This window comes from Boleophthalmus pectinirostris, unplaced genomic scaffold (genome assembly GCF_026225935.1).
Source record: "Boleophthalmus pectinirostris isolate CB_2022bp ecotype Guang Dong unplaced genomic scaffold, ASM2622593v1 HiC_scaffold_5, whole genome shotgun sequence".
Taxonomy (NCBI): Eukaryota; Metazoa; Chordata; class Actinopteri; order Gobiiformes; family Gobiidae; genus Boleophthalmus; species Boleophthalmus pectinirostris.
The window spans coordinates 32989558-33008823 of NW_026571404.1; the positions used below are offsets into that span (position 1 = coordinate 32989558).

Sequence of the window (19266 nt, forward strand, 5' to 3'; positions counted from 1 at the left end):
TCAGAAATACTAGTGGCAGTAGAAATAGATGTAGTTTTTAATAAGTAGTAGTAGTCCTCCATAATTTTAATATTAGCAGTTAGCATTGCAACTGAGATAAGATTTGCAGTTTATGTTTTAATAACAGGATTCTGTTCAAAGTTCACATTTTTAACACTCCCAGAAGAATTGAAAAAAAGACAAGAAATATGAACTGACAAACTAATACAAGAATCATATTTCAGAACATGTTTGCGCAGATCTAAACTACAGGGTTAGACGTGTTTATGCAGAATAAGACAGGAGATTTTATTGCTTGTGGAGGAAACTATGGTACTTCAAAAACTGCAGTTTTTTGTGATTTGTTAATTGCGTCCATACATATTTTGATTCAGTTGTGGCTAATCTTACAGCCCTATTAGCAGTAGTAACAGTAACAGTAGGATTAGTTGTAGTTTTAAAAATTTTACAATTGAATACAATGCCAGATAATGATGTCATGGGATTTGGTGTTTGATGGGATTTGTTTTCTAGTACTTTTTTACGTTTACTCAAAATGGTATTATATTTTACAGGATACAAGGTAAGGGTAGTAGCAAATCTGGTAGTGGAAAAGGGTTTGTAGTAAATTCAGCACATAGTTTCTGTGTATTCATGTAGTAGTAGTATTCGTACTCTTCCCTACGTCTATATATAGCCACATAACAGAGAAACATGGCTGTCATATTAACAGCAGCTTTGACATGGAGGGCTTATGGAGCAGTTAGATGAAAACACACCACATTTTCTGCCCCACTTCTCTGCCTCCTGACCACAATGTCACACTACAACTCTGTATCTGCACAAGAGGATTCTGGGAAAATATTTCTTGCTCTGCTGCACGACTGCGGCTGATCGGACCATTATGGAAATATGTAAATAAAGGGACAGCCTTGTGGGTTGTGATTGGTTGGTTTGGAGAGGGAGCGGGGCAGTGGGGTCAGAAACGATAATGAGTTTAGAGGCATACAGGAAGTGCTTTGTTTGATTGGCATTTTGGTACTGAACTGGTGCATTTTGGGATTCATTGTTTATTGAATGGTGTGAATTGAATGTAATGAAGTAAATACAGTTGCTTTGGTAAGGTATAAATATTTTTTTTACTTGTTTAGCCAATAGTGTTTGAAATTTGATTTAGATTATAAGGATTTATATGGCACAACAACAAAAAGGAGGAGTTAGTGGGTGAGTTAGCTGAAGATTTGATATTTTTAGTATAAATATAAAAAAGTAGATTAAACTCATGATTCACAAGTTTAATCTGTCTTTATATAATAGCAATTTTTGCATGAACTCCTTTTGCATGAACATTTGTAGTTGCGTGAGTGCAGTTTGGGTCAGATAGAGGTAAGTAATAGTTTTGAGAGTCTGAACCTTTAGCTTTTCTTTGACAGTAGAGAGACGTACTGCCTGCACCACAAGCAAACAGCTAGCAGCATATCTCTATAAGAGCAAAGCAAACCTGCTAATAGGTTTAACAATATATTGATTAATCCTCATTAGCTGTCCATTTATGGCCGCTAGTTTTCCTGAAATCCTCTATAGAAATAGCCATAAAATACTTTTAAATCATTTGGACAGCTTGCGCATGCTTTTATTTACTCTCGTTTAGACTACTGTAATGCGCTTTTCTCTGGCATCAGCCACGATGCACTTTCTCGCTTACAGGTGGTCCAAAATTCTGCTGTGCGCCTTTTAACTGTAACCAAAAAACGCGAGCACACCTATCTGAGGTCTGAGGGCCAGCTCCAGCTCGTGGTGCCTAAGACAAGACTTAAAATCAGGGGGGACAGGGCCTTTTCTCTGGCCGGCCCAAACTCTGGAATGCTCTGCCCCCCACTCCAAGTCTGAACAGCCCCCACAGTGGAGTCAGTGGAGTGTTTTAAGTCTCGTCTCAAGACCCACTTTTATTCTCTGGCTTTTAACACCGTGTGAGTTGTGTGGTCCTCTGTGTCATTTATTTATTTAATTTATTATATTATCTACCTATTTTACTTATTCATTGCTATTTTATTATTTCTATGGTTTTGCTGTTATTTGATTTTACTGGTTTTATTGTTTTAGGACTGATATGATCAAATTATGGCAATTTACCTTTTCGTTGTCTTCATTTTATTGATCTCTGTGCAGCACTGCTTTGTTTGTAAAATGTGCTATATAAATAAAGTGAATTTGGATTTGAATACCAAGAAAAACTTATTCAGAAAAATCATATTTTGAAACAAGTTCTTCTGATCATCTGCAGAACTGTTGCAGTTCTATCAAACATAACCACAGATGAATTTGTAATAAAGGTAAATAAAGGTATATTAACAATATGGATGGTCTGATCTGATACTAGTATAGGATATCTGCAGTGATACTGTCAAATTTGGATATCGGCTTCCAAATATCAGTTTAGCCGATATCCTGACTGGACAGGATTAGACATAATTTGGTGTAATAAAATAATTTGGTTGTAATCCGCCTAGAATGCCTCATAATGTTGTAATTTTTATTTACTCAGGGTTGTTCTGTGGTTAGTTGTGTGATAAGTCAAAGCTTCATAACACATTTGGATCAGTATTTCTTATTTTATTTTTGTTTTAAGAAAGTAAATGCTTTTTGCAATCTCTGCACTAGCATTGGTTAATATCGGGTATCGGCAGATACTTAAAGCCATAGTATTGAAACTGAAAAAGCTGGATAGGTGCATTCCTCATTCATAAAGTATCATCATATAAACTGATATTAAAATCTCTATAGTCATACTCCCATCACTGCCCTCAATAACGGTCTTACCAAATGTAAACAAATAACAAATCAGTGGCCACCTCTGTCTTTCAGGATGGTTCTGGTAGAGTCCACATTCACTGCATATCACATATGGTTTCAACCGCTCACTGTGCGAAGGAAATAATGCACTAAAGACATATAAAAATACAAAAACATTAAAATGTTGAACTTATTCTGCTGCATTAGAGATGCTGGCTCAGGCATTTCTGTTAAATACGAAAAAAGGGAAAAATAAACATGATGTAAGTTTCCTGGACATGCACCATCTTTATACGGACTGCTGCAGAGCAAGTCTCCAACGCAAACAGCTGGACTTCTGTACAGCAGAGGACTGGCCTTGTGAGGAGATTTAGGACTTATAGTACTGATATGTGTGTGCTCGTGTGGACTGCCTTTATCAGCCTGGATGCTTGAAAATGTCTAATTTAATCAGTACACTGCAAAAAATTTGATTTTAGTATCTTCAAAATGTCTTGACTTCAGTGTTAAAGGGCCCATATTACGATATTTGCTGATCTATGTTATGCTGTTGTTTCCTCAACAAATACATCCCTGGAGTTGTGGTTTGTTTCATTCACACATGTTTAACACACAAACCCTGCAAATTTAGGGTAGGGTTTGTTCCATCTTGTGATGTAATTGAGTGGCTGAAGAGGAAGTACTCCACTGTGTTTATAACTCCATACACCTTCACTAGAATCACCTGGATAATTTGCAGTCCTGGAATTGCCTAAACTTTGAAACTAGAGTTGTTTTAGCCTTGATGAAACATCACTTCTCGGTGCACCAGGAAATATTGTAGACTTTCTGTGGTAATCTCAATTGAACAGAGGTAAAACAAAAATATTTTTAAAAAGGCAGCAAATTGTGACTATTCTAGTGTATTGTACAGTAAAGCAGTTCAGTTGAGGCTAAAATAGTTGTTAACTGTAAAATTACTGAGGTGGAAAAGAGCATTTTGAGTTTTGGAGCTGTAGACATCCTAATAATGCAGGAATTTACACGTATGAATAAACAAAATACAACTCTGGGTATGTTTTTAAGGAGGTAACAACATTATAACATGTCAGTTTTGTGTAATATTGGACCTTTAATCTAGTCACTTAATTTTGCTGATTCTGATTCTTTATGCTAGTTGCATAATCTTACTGACAATTGTATGCATGTTGTCTTTACAGATACGTCTGTATAAGTAACTTTGACACTGGTCAGTGAGTTGTCATTAGGTCACAGTGAGTTGGACTGCAGGGGTCAGGTGCGTGTCCTGGAGCCTGGGGGGACGGTCCATGTGTGGGTCATATGATCTTCAGACAGACCAAAGCCCACAGGAAACAAAGCCTGCCTCTGTTCTCTGCCATAAGGCGTCAGGAATGCTCTATTAATCTGTGTGAAGGCAGCGCAGAGCCGTGTGTCCCAGTCACCCCTGGGGGACCCCCGCGTCTGTGAGAAACAGCACACCCCATCACAGAGCTCAGGCCTGGAGCATTATGGGAACGTACTGCACATTTTTGGACAAATGCAGAGATGAAAACAAGATTCAGTTCAAAAAGCACACTCTAAAATATGTCAAGAAGTATAGCATTTGGGAAAACACTTAAATTATTAACTTCTTCTGAACACATCTCACGAATTTCAGACTTCATGAATTTCTGTAGAAGCCTCCAAGGTCTGTGTCTGTTGTGATTTGCTGATTGTGACTATTCACATTGTAGTTTTTGTGTTATTATTCTTTTTAGTAACAGAGGAGACCACATGCATTTTAATCAAACCGAAAGACAGAAAACATGCCCTCATGGTCCAGCCAAAAGATTACGATTTGGAATGAGAGCATGTTGGCTGTATGATAGTGGTCCACCCCTGCTTCACTGAAAACACTGTACTACATCTGTGCACATTCCAGAGAATCACTACGGATGTGCACAATTGAACTAATTAATTAATTAATCGCTGGATTTATATAGCACCTTTCAAGACAAACAAGCTCTTTACCATGCATCGTAACATTCATTCACTCCATAGGTGGTAAACTACTATTGTAGCCACAGCTGCACTGGGGCAGACTGACAGAAGCAATGCTGCCAATCTGTGCAATTGGCCACCAACATCTACACACATCACTAGAATCATTTGGAAGATTTCAGCCCTGTATTTGCCCATTGCTAGTGAACTAAATGCTAAGGGCCACTGTTAACTTCAAAACTACCACAAGACAGAACAGAGCAGGCTGAGCTTTGGAGATGTAAACAGCCTTATAAAATGTGTGTATGAAGCAAAACACAACTTCCGGTATCCAGGTTTTTGATGAGCTAACAGCATTATAGCTTATGTGGCTTCAAGCTCACAAGAGTCAATTTTGTGTAATATGGGACCTTTAAATATGAACTAATATCAATATAATTCCTAATTCCAAATCTGTCTACAGCGTAATCTTGTTCAGAGTTACACATCTTAGTTTTCCACCAAATCCTGAAAGCTACACAATGCACTTTTAATAATGGAACAGTTCAGATCTTCTCCTTCATTTTGGCACACTACCACCAGTTATTCTCAACACACAAGTGCAGTCTCCAAATGCAGACCGCCGAGGGCCAAGACTTTTTATAGAACATACAACTCCTACTTTGCATATATGTAGTAAACAACAGAGGCAGCACTTTGGAGATTACAGACTCGACGCTACTCTATCCATGTGGGCCAGTGAAGCCTTGAGAATTGTCCAACTTTATAATCTCAATAAATAAATAAATAAACAAAATGGCTGCCGACCACGATGGAGGAGCCACGGGGGGATAAGGGGGAGCTGCAGCACATTTGCACGTTTCATTTGAGCCGGAGATCATATTAGCATAATATGACGCATGGTGATTATTTAAAGAGAAAATATCTGGAAACTGTGGAGGAGAGAAAGGCAGTCTGCAGAGATAGACTGATAGTGGCCAGCCGATATACTGGATAGATAATTGGACTTTCTAGCATATCAGCTATCGGCATTGAATCTCCAGCACAGGTCGATATTTTGTTTTGGTCAATCTGAGAAGTTGTTTTTTTGGTGAATATGGTCGGTAAGGTACACTCACATACATCTCTGGGGGCCATAGGTGCATGTGCAGTGCCCAGAGAAAACCTTACCTGGCCAGAGAGGACAGAACCACACACTTTGAAAAAAACTTTACAAAAACAAGAGGATCTGGAGCTGTATCCTGTCTCCTTGATTTCAGAGGCTGTGATTGACAGGTGGGACACTCAATCAAAGTGATGCATGATCCACATAAAAAAGGAGAAAATCTAAGAAACGGTGTGGATTTTTACAGAATCAATAATTAAAGCACCAAACAGTTACTTATTTGAGGTAAAAGTAAAAGTTATATGTTTTGTTCTGAATGTTACAAGAATTTTCGAGTGGAGCTGTCTTCCACATTTGAGAAACACTAAAAAAAAAAGAGTTCTGGATTCGGAACAGAATTTAGAAGAGTCTGGCTGGTCAGGGAAGTCGGCTGGAGGTTTTGACCTATTGTGCCTGTTTTGGGTTGATGGGGGAAACTGCAGTGCCTGGAGGAAACCCACCCAGACACAGGGGGAACATCACATTTAAAACATTTAGCTTTGCCTGAAAAGTAAATAAAGAAAAAACAGCAATTCCCCTCTTTTTTTCTTTTTTTTCCCTGTAAACTCTCTTGGCATACTCCTGGGTCATTATTTGTATTCCTGTGAGTATCACAGTACACACTGATAGTATAATATAATGGATGGTTTGAAATGGTCCATAATAAATAAAGTTGAGTAGAAATCTGCACAGTAATCTTTCAAAGAGTGTATACAATGAGATTTCTGCACTCTTGGGTTTAATTTTACACTCCATTCTATTAGAGTGTGTTTAGAATTGCATTCACACCACATCGAAGCCACCTGACTGAAGCCACCTGATTAAACCAGGACTAGAACAGGACTAAACCAGGACAAAACCAGGACAAAACCGGGACAAAACCAGGACAAAACCAGGACAAAACCAGGAAAGAACAGGATTAGAACAGGACTAAACCAGGACTAGAACAGGACTAAACGAGGACTAAGCCAGGACTAGACCACAGCTAAACCAGGACTAAACCAGGACTAAACCGAGTCTATATTAAATTCTGGGACCAAATCAGGACTGTACCCTTTAGTGTGCAATACTTAAAGGTGCACTGTGTAACTTCTGTTGGAGAGTCTATCACCTGCTTGTCTCCATGGAAATATTTCTTGGAATATTCCACATTATTACACTATACTTATTTATCTCTACATAGACAGCAACTGACACTGCAGGACAAAATTACATGTCAGATCTTTGGAGAGGCGAGCCCATTCACAGTAAGAATTTAAGTTTTTAGGTCAATAAAAACCCACGTTATTGAGTAAATGCAGACAGACACATTTAAAGCCCTACTGGGACATTCCAGACAAAACAGCAACATCTCCTTGGAGACAAAGGGTGGCGGACCCTTCACCAGAAAAGTTACACAGTGCATCTTTAAACCACAACCTAGAAATTACCATGCACACTGAGCACACTTCTGATGGGTTGAAAACATGATCTAATTTACATTCCATAAATACTAGGATATTTTTGTCAATATCAACCTCCACTATTTCAGGTTAAGAATACAAATATATATAAATATAAGTAAATATATATTGTTATTGTTTTATCAAAGTAGTTCTGAGCAACATGATAGTGACAGGGACGCTTCATTACAACATCTGGTAAAGGTTAAATACAAATTGACCTACAAAATCCATAAGGTTATATTGACCAGCTGTGGAGTAAATTGATTAACATCTGGATATGTAAAACCCTGTACCTCTCTAGGTAGAAAAATGAAGAGGGCTCAAACCACAACAGAGGAGACAAAGGTGCCGGATGGTGCACTTGGCATCAGAACAACAAATAAATTGGTTTGTTCTGTGGTGAGAATGAGAGGTCAGACAGAGTTCACCTGTGCTGGCTGTAGAATCCCTCTCCTCAGGCAGGGGAAGGCTTCACTTCAGAAACACGAGGGAGGATGCTGTGGAGAGAGAGGGAGAGAGGGAGAGAGAGAGAGAGAGAGAGAGAGAGAGAGACAGAGAGAAAACAGAGAGAGAACAGATTAAATACTACTCTGCACTTTCATGTTTGAGCCCTTTGTGCATGCTGTAGTGCAACTGTTCAAAAGAAATCATTATGGAAACCATGTCTGTATTCTCCTGTGGAGCTGGTCTATAGCTCTGCTTTCAAAAAGAGTGATTAAAAGTTACAAAAATTGGTGGAAGGAGTTTGTTTGTATATGTATGTGTGTATGTGTATGTGTGTGCATGTGTGTGCGTGTGTGTTTTAAAAACAAGCATTACTCTTGAGGATTTTAACATATCTTAAAGGTGGATTTTGTAATTTTGTAAAGAAAGGCTCCACCACCTAACCCCGTAGTTTGGGTTCACGTAACATCAGACAACAGTGTACCTTGCGTATAGTTTAAAATCTAACTGGTCAGAATTCTATGATGGAATTTGTTGTTTAACTGTCAGATTACAAATTTATTGACTTGGTTTATGATTAATATCTATGCAATTACTGGGTCTATCCTTATGAAACAAAAACTGGCATTAGGTTCAGTGTCTTCTCTGTCTCAGTCTAGAGTTACATAGGCCCTTGTCCATCATCTGAAATTAGAGCTAGAACAAGAAGTCTAGAACAAGAATGCAACCTATTCGATTGCAGGTGTTTTTAATACTAAACATACCTTTAGCATCTGTGACTATAGGCTCTTCTCTCCGCAGATCTGACTTGCACCTTGGCCTGGTGGTGCGAACCTAGATGTGTTCAGGTTTAATACTGTACTTTGGAATATCTCCATGGAGACAAGCAGGTAGCGGAACCTTCATCACAAAAGTGATGTGCGCCTAGAGCTTATCTTAAAACCTCAAAAGTACTGTCCTCAGTACTGGCCTCTATTCACAATTACACAGTTATTATTACACATGCTGCAAATGTTGTTAGTGTTTGGATTTTGTGCTTTGGTCCTTGAGCCAATAAACAGTCAGAAAGAAGAATGAGCTCCTCTCTTTGGGTTGCCAGATTTTAAGACCATTTCACAATAAGCCAAAAGAATACACAATTATGTTTAGTTATTTGCCAGAAACATATGGACAAATTCTCAAACAAAGTACAAATACCTTAAAGACGTTTGCGCCATATTGAGATTTTCCTCTGGGATTAACTTCATACGGTGGCAGCTGTTCATTTCAACTGTCTGGGATTTTGTACTTAAGAAGTTGGCGGTAATCAATCCATACATACAATGTGTCTACAAATCAGGTCATTGGAGCATAGCACAGGGCTCTTCTTTCAGGGGTGAATCAGACAGGTGGCAGGTCTTTGTTTCAGGAGGAAGACCCCGGATTGAGTTTCTGGAGGAAGGAGGGGGAGGGTAGTGGGGGGCAGAGGGGGGAGAGACACACCTTAGAGTGGTTCAAAGTGGGACCAAGCAGAATGCATCGTGTCTGAGTGCATGGCCTATGAGGTAATATGTATGAAGGGTCACTCTGTGGCCAAGTGCGGATGTGGTCACTGGTCACCACAAGAATTTTAAAAGATTTTATAGACTGAAAACTTGGAACTAGAAAGCTGAAACTAAATATCACCAGCTGTGTCAGTTTAGTTTCAACTGAGCTAGGGGCTGAGAGATGATTTCAAGGTGTAATTATAAGTACACATTTAAATAATCCATTATGATACAATAGTAATATAATCTAAACCTTAATTGGAATATCATACTTATATTAAGGTATATATTAGGTCCAATAAAACAACAAGCCATTCAAATAATGCTTACCTGATTTTACATGTTTTTCCACTTAAAATTGGTTTATGCTGTTAACTTAACTTCACTGTGAGTTAGTTGCATAGTTAGTTTGGGGATCCCATCTTGAAACATGCCACTAAATTCCTTTTATATTAGAAAAAGTCAAACAAATTGTGTTATTATTATGCATATAATGTTGGCTAAATATTAAACCAAATTTAGAACATAAATTTATGCATTATTTATATTAGACAAAACTGCAAAATTACACCCACTGGACTTCTGTGCACTGTCCACTAAAATGTATCACTCCGCCACTGCCACACGTGTGTTTACCTTTAGCAACCAGACACCGCAATGAAATACTCTCTTATTATGTTAATATTACTATACTGCATGCATTAAACAAATAAAATAACATACAGGTAGTACAGAAGATTGGAATTATGGAGAGCTTTTTTTTTTTTTTTTCAATATTAAGGTAAGCTTTGTTATTCATCTGCAGTTATGCTAAAATGTGCAATCTGCTGCTCCTGCTAGGCTAACTATTAGTGATAGGGGAAAAAAAACAAAAAAACTACTAGTTCTGGGAACCAAAACTTGTAACTTGTTGATTGTGACTTGTAAATTGTTAGCTGGGTATAAGCAAAAGAACAGACATTTGACAAAATGGTACTGATTATATATTTTATATTGATGACTGATTCATGATTAATGTACGTTAGCCTAGCCAATATGCCTATGTTATGAAATTATCTTTTTATCTATTTTTATCACTACTAATTTCGATACTTTAGCTCACGTTGCCTAAACTTTGAGATTAAATCCAGACATCAGACATTAATACTTATGGTTGATGAATCACTTTTTATGACAGTAATTGTTTTACACCTACCTCTTGTCTGGTGTTTGGCTGATTTGATGAAGTTCCTGTTCCCGCCCCTCCGGAAGGTATGTGTGCATAAACCCAGCGCACCCGTGAGAGCAGCGCCAGCTCCAGAGCTCCAGACCCCAACCTCCGCTCCGCTCTGCTCTGACAGTGAAGCTGCGGAGACATACGCGGAGAACGTGGACCGTACGGGCTGAAGGAGGACGAGGAGACGCCGAACGTTTGGTTTTCCTAAAGTTTACCGCAGAAAGGTGCAGATTTCAGAACAACATCGTCACTACTGGAACCACCGCTGCGCCGTGGAGCGTGCGTAAAATACACGGAGGTGAGTGCTTTCTGTACATTTTGGAAACGCCAACTCAAAAATTCGGCTATGTTTTTGTTTTATTTACGTAAGAAGTAATTTAAAACACATTGCAACTTTTTTTTCTCTGTATTAATGACTGCATCACTTTGAGCACGTTAGGTTACGACGCTTGCAGTTCATGCCATGTATCCAACTTTATTATGCATAAACATCGTAGTTATCTTCTCTCTTGAATGACCTTAAGGCGCTTTCATTAGGCTACTAACTTGTGTTTACTCTTGGTCCTTAATCATTGGCGCATGTACGGCTCATTCATGATTAATTGCTTATTGATAGCTTGACTTGTTTGAGTAATTAAGCTTTTAATCTGCGGCTGATCCAGTGAAGCGCTCTGTGATTGGAGCTGGTTTGATCGTTGTGTTCAGTACATGTGTTATTTCTCCTCTGTGCAGAAAGGAAAGAAACAGGAGACAGGAAAGACATTCCTTTGTATCTCCATCCAGCTGTTCCTCTGCTGGAGCCTCTTGCACACAAACACAGATCTATCTTGCATGCCTCTCTCTCTCTTTCTCTTTTTCTGTCTTGCTGTCTCTGCCTCTCTCTTTCTCTCTGCCTCCCTCTCTCTTTGCCTCCCTCTCTCTCTGCCTCTCGTTCTTTCTGTCTGTCTTTCTCTGTGTCTCACGCTCTCTTTCTCTGTCTCCATGTTTCTCTGTTTTTCTGCCTCTCTCTCTGTCTTTCTCTCTGCTTCTCTCTCTGCCTCTCACTCTTTCTCTGTCCTCTCAGTCTATTTCCTCTGTTTTTGCAAATAGTGTAAACAGTAGTAGGTGTGGATGAAATTTAATGCAAATGTTTTTGACAGACTCAGTAAAGGTCTGTTAAAAATCAATCTCTCTTTCTTTCTCTCCCTCTGCCTCTGTCTTTCTCTCTCTCCCTCCCTCCCTTTCCCTTCCTTCTCTCGCTTTCTTTTTTATTCTTTCGGTAAACAGTAGAATATGTTATCTGGCGAAAAGGTCACACTCCGCAGCTTGGTTTATGTTCTCAAGGCTCTACTTTAATATATGGATTAGTTTAGAGTTGAAACGCCCAAGGTGTGATTGGGCCATAAATAATTCTTGTAGCAGCTCCGGCGCAGATAGGACCAGCGCAGGGCCAGTGTGATTGATGGATACAACTTGGTGTTTTCAGAGGCCGGACTTAGCAGATTGCAATAGAAACGTGCATGGAAGTGAAGTCTAAGGAGCGAACCACCTTCTCTCTAGGGCTTGTACACGCTCTCTCGATCTCTGCATCTTTCTCTCTGTCTTTCTCTGCCCCTCTCTCTCTCTCTCAGCCTCTGTCTCACTTTCTCTTCTTTCTGTCTTTCTCTCTGTCTTTCTATCTCCCTGTCTCTCTCTCTCTCTCTCAGCCTCTGTCTCACTCTCTCTTCTCTCTATGCCTCTCTCTTTCACTCATTCTGCCTCTCCCTCTCTCAGCCTTTGTCTCTCTCTCTCTCTTCTCTTTTTCTCAGCCTCTGCCTCTCTTTTTCTCTCTCTGACTCTCTCTCGATTGCTGCTTCTCTCTCTGTCTCTCTCTGCCTCCCTCTCTCTCTTTGCCTGTCTCCCTCTCCGTCTTTCTCTTTCTCCCTCTCTCTCTATTTGTGAAGTCCGAGGAGCGTGCTGTCTCTTCTATAGGGCCAGTGGATGGTGTTATGTCATTGCTCTGTGGGGTTTACTCGAGACCCTACATCAAGGCTCCGTCAGGAGGAGGAGTGGGACTGGACATATAGTAACCGTCTATATAGTAACACTTGGAGGTGTACTGCGAGGCACACTAAGCAGATCTGTCTTTGTCGAACTACTCATTCGTTTCTCATTTTAGTATTGGAGGTGATATATCTGTACTTCTGTAGATAATATTTCAGCAGTTTCACATTTGTCTGATAGTTAAACTTCAACTTATACATTAAAAGTGCACTGTGTCACATTTCTAGAGGAGGCCACCTGATGTCTCCATGAAAATATTATTGCGTTATTTAGTATAATCCACAGTATAGATTAAACTAATCTATCACTATGAGGACAAGCAGGTTACAGCACTCTGTTACATTGCAATTCAGATCTGTGGAGAGTCGCGCCTATTCATGGATTTGTTTAAAATCATACCATGGAACATTCTTGGCAAAGCACTTACATCTCCATGAAAACAAGCAGGTGGCAGACCCCTATCAGAAAAGTTGCACAGTTCACCTGTAAAGACACATATCTTGGCCTGACATAATATCATCTGACTTTTATTATCTGGATAATTTCTCAACACTGCCCAACCTTATTACTGTGATGTAATTACTGCTATTAGAGATTTAGTAATGTTGATACTTTGGCTTTAAGTAGCTTCCAATAACCGATACTACTACTACTACTACTACTCAAGACTGTAAATATATAATTAAACTATTATTATGTAACTATTATTTATCATTTAAAACAACAACAGAATACCTTTTGAAAAACATAAAGTAAGTAAGTCTTTATTTATATAGCACTTTTCACAGACATTTTTTTGTCACAAAGATGCTTTACAGAGCATTACATTCAACATTATTCATTCACTCTGTACCTGGTGATGGTAAGCTACTATTGTAGCCACAGCTGCCCTGGGGCAGACTGACAGACTACAAGGTGTTTTGGGCCAACAACATCCAGTAACTCGTCTTAATTCACAAATATATACATACACCAAAATAGGATATCGACTGAACTGATATTTCCAAGCTAATTGTCAATATCTAATACCAGTTGTATCGATGCATCCTTAACTGCTATAACAATCAAGTGATTACTAAACTATTTGCAATTAATCCGATGTTGTGGTTTCAGTTTCTAAACACCACAAAATCAATATCAACAGCAGACTCAATAGACAGTGAAGTGCATACAGCCTTTCACTCCTTTTACTACAGAAGCCAGTTGAAGTACGCCTCCATAGTCTGCGTTATGCTTTCTTAATCTACACAAAGCCAAAAACTACAACAACTAAAAGAGGAAGGAGGGAAGAAAAAGTGATTGCCAGACCGGCACACAGCTCCTTCATAGCCCTCTGAGCCCGATCACGACCAAAGTCACGCTCGATGTGGCTCTGATGGTGAGTCGTGTATCTCAGAGACAGTTTCCTAAATCTTGTGTCCTGTGTTCTGGAGACGCTCTGATATGTGCCATTAAGCCCCACAGAAAACACCATTTCAGCAGCTTTTGTGTGAGGATGGATACACTGCTCCATCGCCGCTCTGGGAAATGACAGACGTTATTATAACGTTGGTAGTTCAGGCTGAAAAGTGCCATTTGGAAAGTCATCGTAAACTGAACTCATATTTAGGCCTGTCACCATAATTACTAAATCGACTTATGGTTCAATATATGTTAGATGGAACAATGTATTTTTGGGGTAAATATTTATTGTGTGTACATTTTCTTTGCACTATTTTTTGGTTATTTATTGACTATATGACAAGATTTAGGTTATAGAAGGTTGACACTTGAACGTCTATGACTTATTATAGACACAAACGAAGTACTAAAGTGTTTCATTCTGCTATTTATTTATTTATTGCAGCTGTTTTTTGTTTTGTTTTTTAACAATATTGTAGATTTAGAATAGTTTTTGTGGTTGAAATCTGCTCTTGTGTTTTTGTGTTAGTGACAGTGTTTCAGTATTATCCTTTATCTTCTATATTTTCTTCAGCAGTATATCACACTTCAAAATTTGTTATCGTGACAGGCCTATCCATATTATGTCCCTACTTTTGTGTTCTTCTTAGACCTGTTACAATACTAAAATTTAAAGTGAGATATACTGCAGAAGAAAATATAGACAATGATTTTAAATTTAAAATCTAAATTGGCTTTAGGCCTGTCACCATAATTACTCTATCAACTTATTTTTCCATATATGTTAGATGGTATAATAATTGTATGGGGTCAGTATTTATCCTGGGTACTTTTGAGCAGTAAAGGGCTGAATAAATAACTATGACTCATTATTCATGGGTTTCATGCTATGGCAACATTCCTCTGTCATCATAGCAATTAAGCAATTCAGACCTTTTTACATTAGGAATGGTCCTCACAAAATCCTTCAAATCAGGAAGGACTTTTTTTGTCTGAAATCCATGAATACATACATACAAACTAACTACTAAAGTGTTTTATTCTGCCATTAATGCTGTTTGTGTTTTTTAAACCATATTGTATGTATTATGGGTCCGTCGTCAGCTGCTTTGTACAGTTTATGGTCTAGACTGTATATACCAGTTCAGTCCTGCAAGATGTACCACTGATCATGTGGAGAGCTTCAAGGTTAGCATTCTAGCTTGACCCTGTATTGAATCATATTATTCACTGCTCCTTCTGGCTGTCTGTCAAATAAAAACAGACAAACTGCAGAGAACAGATCTCAAATAAATCATAAGCCTAAAGCTATTTCTACCATTCTATAAGAAGGTCAGTGCCTATTGCATAACGTCATCTGTCCATACATCTGTTTGCTGATTGGATGCATTTCTAGCCCTTTTATTGTAATGAGTGTTTGACTGTGCTTCTGTGTGCCCGCTGCGTAAAAGTAGAACATGACCAGAGGCTGACGAGCATCTGCCAGCCTCACAAACCACCACACATCAAAGACACGCCCGCCTCCTCCTCTTACTACTACTACTACTACTACTACTACTACTAATACTCCTAGGGGTGTGCAAAAATATCAAAACATTGATATATTGTATTATGTAATGTGCTGATACAGTATTGATATTGTGGGGTGCTGTATTGATATATCGTCAAGAGTATATTTGGTATGTTTTACTAAATTATTTTGTTACAGTGCTACAGTCTGTTTTATGTAACACATTTGACATTTTCACTGTTTTGATGATTAAAATAGGTGTGTTTCATATAAACTTTGCACAAGAAGTGGTTTAACAAAGACTTTTAGTATCACAGCCATGATTTAGCCTTTACATTTTATTGAATAGATTGATTTGAAATATATCGTATCAAATCAGAAGTGCACTGTATGGAGATATGTATTGTATCATGGCCTATTTATTGAGGTGTGTATCGTATCGGCAACTTCTTAATGATATCCAGTCCTAAGTACTACTACTACTACTACTACTACTACTACGATACCCATTAATACTACTACTACTACTAATACTCCCATTACTACTACTACTATTACTACTACTACCATAACTACTATTACTACTACAATCACTACTACTATTACTACTACCAGTGCAAGCAGCAATTAGATAATCCGCAGTGAAAATTACTGCTGTCAATGTATGCACCCTTATGTAACACTCAATACATTTATATGCACGGGAAACTCTGAGTGCAAATTCAAATCATCTTTACCTCAAAAAACCTGTGAGATCATTTACTACAGTCTACAGCAGGTTAAAAGGTGTGAACAAGTGGCTATGAGGCATTCATGTGCGTCCAGGAAATGTAGTATTACCACTAAAACTTTTCTAATGAAACAGCAATCATACACATAACTTAAACACTTTTGGCAGAAAATGATAAGCAACATCTCATTTGATTTTCAGACATGCAAGGACAGGCACAAATAAACACATGCTCCTCTAAGTTTAATTTTCACTATGAAGAGGGGGTATTATGCAAAATTTGTACCATGTTATAACTTTGGTCCCTCATCAAAAAACATGCCTGAAGAGGTTTTAGATGTCATCCATGCATGTTTGAGTATTTTAGTGATCTCTCCCGGGCACTATTCAAACCCTCATTACGGTTATGTGTAATGTATTTGCTTGTGTGTTAGCAGTTAAGAGCCTTTTAGAAGTAAAATAACCCCTCTTTAATGTAGGGGACCAAAACAAAACTACATGATTTGGAGGGAGTGTAATTAGTCATCATTGCTGATCTAAAACAAGTGAGTAAATGTCCAAACACATGATCATTTCCTGGCTGTTTCTTACCCCTTGCAGTGAATGCCTTTCCTCTGGTATCACCCATGTAGTTTTATTATGTTCACATTTGGGCAGGGGAGTGACAGTAGACATATGGGTTCAAGTGGGACTGAAAGGTGACTGGTTTAACATTTTCCATTGTTGTTGTACCACTGGGCAAGACACTTCAGTACATTGGCATTTACAGTATGATGTGGCTTGTTGATGCAGAAAGTTTGCATGCTTCGCCAATACAAGTGGTGTAAAGTAGGGTTCTCATGAAAACCTGCTAAATAATTCAAAGAAAGAAAAAAAAACACATAGAAAATTCTATAAAAGTTGTTTGGTTTTTTGCATTAGTCAACTATTCAAGCAATTCTTTCTATTGTACATTGAGATATTTTAAACACATTTTTATCCAAGACAGAATTATGGTGGCTGAAAGCTTCTGGATCAGGTGTGTCCAAACCTTTTTCATCAAGGGCCACATATCTAAACACAAACGAAGCAGAGGGCTGATCGAGGGCCGTAGACTGGTGCTCAGTACAGTGAATAATTCAAATATGTGCATGTTTAACACGTTAGAATGAGCCATCAGTCTATATTCATGCTAAGATCCTTAAAACCACAACTAAATATTAAATATTAGCTTTATCAAGGTAGATAAAAAAAAAAAAAACTTGCAGTAAAAAGTAAATTTTTAATTGATACAAGGTAATTTGGGCCAATTCAACTGGAAGCCTGAGGGCCAAGAAAAATTTGTTTGAGGGCCACATTTGGTCCATGGGCCATAATTTGGACATGCCTGTTCTAGATAGACAAATGCTGTGTTGATTAAATATAGTTTTTTGACATTTTGAAAGATCTAAAAGACATGTGTTTTAGATTCTGTTATGTCCAGTTAATTACGATTATGGAAATCCAGTTATGATTAAAAGTTGATTAGTCACCATTAGGCCTGTTATCGTAACACATTGTGAAGTGCAATATAGTGCTGATGAAAACAGACCATAAACAGTAATATTTAAAACCCTAAAGCAGTACTCTCTTAAAAAACAATTCTAAATGTGCAATATCCACGATTATTCCAGTTAATAGTTGCAGCAGTAGATTATCAGCGCTCAAATAGACTGCTTCCGCCACCATCACAGTGAAATATAACATGCACTCTTCCTTATGTAACAGCCAAGTCCCTCTGTAGCGTCAGGCAGGCTCACCTATGATGTTCTATTATGTGAGAAGTGCTGCCTCAGCCCTCTGCCCCAGGGACGTGACGGGCCTGACCGCTCCAGGACATGGCTGTAATTAAAAACATGAGCGCCGCATATTTGATTCATTGTCGTCCATCATGATGTAACTCAGGGTCCTTACACAACACTGGCGCTGTACCCCCCACGCTGGAGCTATGAAACCCAAAGACCTTGAACTGAAATGTGCTGCAGCTAGACTAGGACTATATAAGATTTCAGTAAAGCTGGTGAGTTGGAGAAAGAGGACAGTGCTAACTCTAATGCTAATAGATGTTTGTTGACTTTTTTCTTTCTTTCTTTTTTTCTTATTTGAGGTGTTCTGTTTGGTTGTAATACTCTATATAATATCATATTATAATATTCTTTCTGTTTTATTTTAATATTTTAAATCTGGATGTTATGGCTAATAATCAATCCACTGTTGATGAAATTACTCTAACTTTTGTCTTATTGTGTGAAGTGTAGTGTAATGTTTCATATTTTATACAATTTCATTTTCGATACTAAGGCCTAATTGCCTTGATTCTCAATGCTGATTCTGATACCACGGTCATAAGAAAAATACTATTTATTTAGACAATAGAATGTGATTTTCAACATTAAATCGTGGTGCTTTCTCTTATTGTGGCCTTGTATCTGTGTCATCCAAGTAGGATCCATAGTGATCCATAAGTGTATACTAGTCTATGCAGTCTTTTACTTGTTCTGATCAAGATAATTTTAAAGCTTTCTGAAGACTTTTTTGGGTTGGATACCTGCTCAAATGAGTATTTAGTTTCATTTAAGGCTGGGTATCATTACAAAGTTTCCAATACGATACATATGTCGATACATGGGCCACGATACGATACAGATCTCCATAATGTGAACTTTCCAATTGATTTGATATGATTCAATAAAATATAAAGGCTAAATCATGGCTGTGATACTAAAAGTCTTTGTTAAACCACTTCTTATGCGAAGTTAACATTAAACACACCCATTTCAATTATCAATACAGTGAATATGTCAAATATGTTGAATAAACGAGTTTCCTTCTTCTGAACAAGCAACAAAACTGTAGCTCTGTAACAAAATAATTTAATAAAATATACCAAAAAATACTCTTGGCAATATATATCGATATAGCAGCCCACGATATCAATACTGTATCAGCACGTTAAATGATACGATATATCGATATTTTTGCACACCCCTAGTTTCAATACTTGTTTTAGCATTGATTAGTATCTCATTTTCAATACTACTACTCAGTACTTTCAATA

At 38.1% G+C, this 19266-nt stretch overlaps 1 protein-coding gene across 1 annotated transcript in view; it reads left to right on the forward strand.

Moving 5' to 3' along the window:
• The first annotated feature begins 10692 nt into the window (after positions 1-10692).
• The window catches only part of LOC110159144 (leucine zipper putative tumor suppressor 2 homolog), a 102394-nt gene continuing 93820 nt past the window's right edge, over positions 10693-19266 (forward strand). The window contains exon 1 of the mRNA XM_055162856.1: positions 10693-10825. The gene's annotated coding sequence lies outside the window, so the exon portion shown is untranslated. The remainder of the gene's footprint in view (positions 10826-19266) is intronic.